The sequence below is a fragment of the Hylobates moloch genome, unplaced genomic scaffold (assembly GCF_009828535.3).
Source record: "Hylobates moloch isolate HMO894 unplaced genomic scaffold, HMol_V3 SCAFFOLD_8, whole genome shotgun sequence".
NCBI lineage: Eukaryota > Metazoa > Chordata > Mammalia > Primates > Hylobatidae > Hylobates > Hylobates moloch.
Window position 1 is genome coordinate 84,479,652 of NW_026652283.1, and position 6,234 is coordinate 84,485,885.

General features: G+C 44.0%; 1 pseudogene; it reads right to left on the minus strand.

Annotated features, from left to right (window-relative positions):
• Window positions 1–6,234, minus strand: LOC116472456 (peptidyl-prolyl cis-trans isomerase A-like; annotated as a pseudogene).

A 6,234-nucleotide genomic window follows, 5' to 3' on the forward strand; every position in this document is an offset into this window, starting at 1 on the left:
TTAGAGTTGTCCACAGTCAGCAATGGTGATCTTCTGGCCAGTCTTGCCATTCCTAGACACAAAGCGCTCCATGGCCTCCACAACATTCATGCCTTCACCATGCCAAAGACCACAAGCTTGCCATCCAACCACTCAGTCAGATTAAAAACTGGGAACCATTTGTGTTGGGTCCAGCATTTGCCATGGACAACATGCCAGGACCTGTATGCTTTAGGATGAAGTTCTCATCATCAAATTTCTCCCCGTAGATGGACTTGCCACCAGTGCCATTATGGCGTGTGAAGTCACCACCCTGACACATAAACCCCGGAATAATTCTGTGAAAGCAGGAACTCTTATAACCAAATCCTTTCTCTCCAGTGCTCAGAGCACAAAAGTTTTCTGCTGGCTTTGGAACCGTGTCCGCAAACAGCTTGAAGGAGACGCAGGTCTAAGGGCTTGCTGTCGACGGTGATGTTGAAGAACATGGTGGGGTTGACGATGGCTGATGTTACAGGGCTCCTGGCGGCAGTGGCATCCACAAAGCAAATAATGTATTATTTTGTTTTATTTACACAAATGAGAGCATATCACTGCATTGCCCAGGCTGGTCTGGAACGCCTAGGCTCAAGGGATCCGCCCCACCTTCACCTCCCAAAGTACTGGGATTACAGGTGTGAGCCACCACGCCTGGCAAGACGGAGCTGTTCCTATTGCACATGGAGAGGTGGCCCCAGTCTTTTCACAGCTGCACATATTCTGTTTGTGTGGATGGTCCCTAATTTATGTAACTCACCTCCCATCCATAGGCATCTGGGTTGCTTCCGATATTTCCCTATTACAATCAGTGTTGCAAAGAATAAAGTTATATAGAGATCATTTTACCCTCATGTGAGTATATCTATAGGAAGAATTGAATGTCTTGAAGTGGAAATGTTGGGCCAAAGAGCATAAGCTTTTGTAATTTTAATGGCTATCTGCTCTGCTCTCCACAGGGACACTTGTGGTATTTTTCAATGATGTTATGTCTATTGAAAGGAGCCAGCCTGGCATAGTAGCAGAAATGCCAGAGGAAGAGAGGAGACTCCGGACATTGAAACCCCAAACCACAGTAACTTGCCGTGTGTCATTGGGAATGTTGTCTTCATTAGCTCCTTACCTGAAAAGTGAGGGGACTGAATAATGATGCCAATGGTCTCTTCCAGACCAAAAGCCCAGGGATGGGCAATTGCCTTTGCTGGCTTTAAGGCAAGCCAGAGAGCAATGACCCTGGTTACTTTGAATAACAATAATGAAGTCAGAGGTTTTTGCTGTTCTGCAGGCAAGCATCTCAGCGCCGCATCCCTAAATATGATAGAACAAACTAAGCCCTGAAGTGCACATGGCATTTACGAAAAGCCTTGGCTGGGCTCGGTCTGCAGAGAAGCCCTAGGCCCTATGATTACAGGCTCAGGAGTGCGAGAAGGATGCTTGCTTTTCTCTGTATTTCCTTTTACATCATCAGAATTTAGCACCATGTGCATGAATTACCTATTTAAGAATAAATTCACTACTTAAATGGAAAAAGCCTCTAAATAAAAGTCCTGGCCTAGGGGTGAGAGGGTCCGGGTTTTAGTTGCTTCACCTCTCTGGGCTTCCTGCATCATCTTTGACAAATGAGGGGCTTGTGCAAGATGAGCTTTCTCCAGTGCCTTCCAGGCCAGAGAATCCAGGGTACCCGAGTGAGTATAAAAGTGTCTAAAAGGAATAGACTTTGGGTCAGACAGAACCGGGCTTACATCCTGGGTCCTCTACAGATCCACTGTGTGACCTTGGGAAGTTACTTCTCTGTGCCTCTGTTTCTTCATCTGGGAGGTGGCAAATAATAACACCCATGCCACAGGTCAAGTGTCTGAAGTAGGATGCTGTGAGGAGGCAAAGGCATTCAAAATTCTCTGCAAGAAATGAGCTACACCAGGGACCTTACAAAGGACACCCCCATCCCAACGACCTCATTTCACAGATAGAAAAAGTGCAGCTTAGAGAGAGACAGCCACCTGGGCATCAGGAGAGGATCCCCGTGAGCCTCCCTTCCCTCTTCCTGCAACAGAACTTCCAGGCCTCAGCAGAGTCGGCCCTTATTTAGTTCCTTGTGCATGTGGCATTTTATCTGTCAGCTGGTCCCAAAGGATCATCTTTTCTCGTTTCCTGTCTGGGGCCACAGCTGACACCATGGTCTAGTCACAGGCCACTGGGGCCATCAGCACCCCCCTCCCCCCACCAGCCACTGAACTGAAGCCACCATATTGCATTAGCACCTGGTTGCCAACCCCTGGCATATTGGAATCAGAGGCAGCCCACCTAAGACCCTCTGCTCTCTGCTCTCCAAGAGGACCAAGCGCAGGGCCCACCATGGGACAGGAGGCTCTGAATGTGCTGTCCCAGAAAAGTTGGCATGGTCTAAACTTCACATTAATCCACAGATGATGGAGCTGGAGAGGAGGGAAAAGAGGAAAAGGCAGACAAGAAGAGCCTGAAAACCACCAGGTAAGGTGGGGAACAGAAGACACGTTTCAAGATGAAGTTCATAGAGGACCTTAGCCAGGAATGGAATCTTCTCATTTTGTGTCCCTAGCCCATAGCATGGCACAGAGTGCTCAGCAGTTGAGGGAATGTATGAATAAATGAACAAGTAAGCAAACAGGACAGGGTGCTCAGGTGGAAGCCTGGGAGTGGCCCCATGCCTGTGCCTGTGGAGCAGGTGCCTCCTGCAGAGGTCAGGGGAGGCTGTGTCCTCTTCTCCCAATGCATGCTGGGAGTCCCTTTTGGAAGGAAAGCCCAATATACATTGGCTTTGGGGATTCAAGCCCAATCCCCGACCCACCTCTGCATCCACCCCCCCAATTCGGAGGATGAAAGAACAACTGAGGCCCTGTCAGACTCTAGGCGCCACAGCGGCTGTTCATGGTGCTAAGCTGGAGCTAAATCATAAAGATAGGCATCCTGATGCATCCCCGCCCCCTTTTTTTGTGTGGAGACAGGGAGGAGTTAGCAAATACGCATCCACAGATTTGTGTGAGCAAAATCTTTTCTTCTTGTATCTGAAGCTATAAATTCATCTCTAATCTGACTCTTATTATATACGTAAACAACTTTATAGGAGAAAATAAAAGAATCCAATAAACCCTGAAGTCACCTCTCATTAAGCCATTCCTAGCACTTGCCATTGTACATAAATGTGTTTATACTGCATGGAGCAAACCTGGCACTTCAGGCCATACCTGGCAGGCTGCCTTGTGGATACTGTCTAGGATCCGCCTATTTCAAATGCTCATCCCTGTTCGTGGGCACATGATATTCTACCATATTTTCCTAACCATTTCTCGACTATCAGGCAGTAATGCAGCTAGGAACCCTGTTGCCTAAATTGTGTATTTTTTTCTTTTGAATTTCCCCCCTGGTGTAGCATTAGGTCTAACTGCATAGGGGACTGACTTTTAAACTCTGGTGAGGGGCTGCCCCGTGATGGACCACACTGGTGACAGTCAGGACTCACTGCTGCAGGCCTCCGGGCAAGAACTTTGGGGACCCTATTGAAGACCAGCAAGGGAACACAGAAGTATTACAGATAAGACAGGCTCTCAGCCAGGCTATCTGGGGTCCCATCTGAGCTCAATCTATGAAAAGTTGAGTGGATTTGGGGGAAATCTGAGCCCTCCAAGCCCTTGTTTCCCAAAGGAACTGGATGGGTCTGGAATTTGGAGTAATAATTCTCTGGCCAGTCCAGCCCTGGAGCCAATTCCACCGGAATCAACACGGTCTCTCTCCCCTCCCACCCTAACCTTTCTGATTCACCACACCTCCATACTCTGGGCTGGGCCCTGCCATTCCTTACTCAGGCCCAAAGAGCCCAGAGCACACATCGGCTAGCAAAGACAATCTTGGGGTTTTCTTGCTAAACAACAGCAGTAAGATTTGTATGTCTAATGATTGTTCAACGTAGTCATTCCCATTTGTCAGTGAAGTGTTGTCTAAAAACATTTGTGAAACCTTACAAAAATTCAAAAAAAAAACAGTAATGAAAACTTACATCTCCCTCATCAAGTTCAAGAAATAAAACTTTGCAGGCTATAACTGAAGCTCTCAGCCCCTTATATATCTTTTCCCAACCCCAACTTCCTTTCCTCCCTCCCCAAAAGTAACCACCACTCTGAGTTTGGCATTTAAGTTCCCTTGCATATTTAAAAGTACTTACTACACATGTGGATATCTAAAATAATAGGTAGTATTGTTTTGAAGGTTTTAAATTTTTTTGTAAAGTTATCATACTTAACGCGCACTTCTACTTTTTTCACTCTACATTATGATTTTGAGATTTTTTCCATGTAATTTTTCCATGTAATTCATGCTTGTCACCACTGTATAGTATTCAATACACTGTATGCTGTAACTTCTCTATTCTTCCATTGATATTAGATTGTTTTACATTTTTCTCAGTTATAAACACTGCTACAAGAAGCATGTGTGTTCATGTCTCCTTGTGCACAAGTGAGAGTTTCCAGGACTGGAACTGCTGGCTCAAACAGTAGGCACATCTTCTATTTTGTCAGATGATAGTAAAATGTTTCCAGAGGGTTATACTAATTTATACTCCCACCAGTAGCACATGGGAATTCACAGTGCTTCACAACATTGGCCTTGCTTGTTCAACTTTGTAACTTTCGCTAATCTTGTATGAAATGGCATCAATGGCATCTTACTGAGTTCCCCCTAGCTTTATTGAGGTACAATTTATGTCCAATAAAATTCACCCACTTTAAGTGTAGAATTGTTAGTTTTATACAGTTGTGTAATGACCACTGTGGTCAAGATGTAGAAAAGAGCCATCACCCTAAAAAGTTCCTTCTTGCCCTGATTCCCAGCCCTAAGCAACCACTGATCTGCCTTCTGTCACTGGAGTTTTGCCTTTTTTCTTTTAAATTACATATAAATGGAACCATACGGTATATATTCTTTTTGGGTCTGGCTTCTTTCATTTGGTGTAATTATTTTATGATTCTCCTTGTGACAGCATGTATCAATACTCTCTTCCTTTTTATTGAAGAGTAGTGTTCCATAGATGAATATGGATGGCCATTTGGGTTGTATCAGTCAGCTCATGCCACCATAACAAATACCACAGACTGCATGACTTAAACAACAGATATTTATTTTCTCACAGTTCTGCAGGCTGGGAAGTCCATGATCAGCGTGCTGGCAAATTCAGTTTCTGATGAGGGCCCTTTTCCTGGCTTGCCTTCTCTCCTTGCTATGTCCTCAAATGACCTCTCTGTACATGTGCAGACAGAGTCCTTCTTGTAAGGACTCCTGTTCTATCAGATTAGAGTTCCACCCTTATGACCTCAGTTAACTTTATCTTCATAAAGCCCAATCTCCAAATACAGGTATACTGGGGTTTGGGGCTTCAACATCAGTCTTGCGGGGGACATAATTCAGTCTGTAACAGGGCTATTATAGATAATACTGCTATGAACATTCTTTTACAAGTGTTTATGTGGACATACATTTTCATTTCTCTGTGATAAACACCTAGGAGGGGCAAGTATACGTTTAACTTTATAAGATACTGTTAAACTGTTTTACAAAATGATTGTACCATGTTGCTCCACAATCAGCAGTTGCCTACATCTTCACCAATACTTGTTAATTTCAGTCATTTAAATTTTAGCCATCCTAGTAAGTGTGCAGTAGTATCTTATTGTGGTTTTAATTTTCATTTCCTTAATGACTAATGATATTGTGTCTATTTTCAAATGCATATCTATTACCTATGTATCTTCTCTTGTGAAGTGCCTGTTAAAACTTTTTGCCCTTGTATTATTGGGTTGTCCTCTTAAATTGCAAGAACTCTTACATATTCTGGATACAAGTCCTTCATCAGATATATGTTTTGCAAGTATTTTCTCCCAGTCTGTGGCATGCCTTTTCCTTTTCCTCTGTAGTTTTAATTTGCATTTTCTTTATTACTAGTGAGGTCGAGCCTTTTCATATGTTTATTGGCTGTTCAAGTTTCCTCTTCTATGAATTATCAACCTACATACTTTCTTTTGAGGTATTTTGTCTTTTTCTTAATGATTTATAAAAACTGAGCAGCTTTGAGAAAAGAATTTCTAAGAGCCCCCTCCAACTACCTACCTGAATCTTTCTGTTCCTGTCCTCACCAGGGGTGAGATGTCTGTGCTCCTCGCTAAGGGGCCAAACTGTCCACTTGTGCAT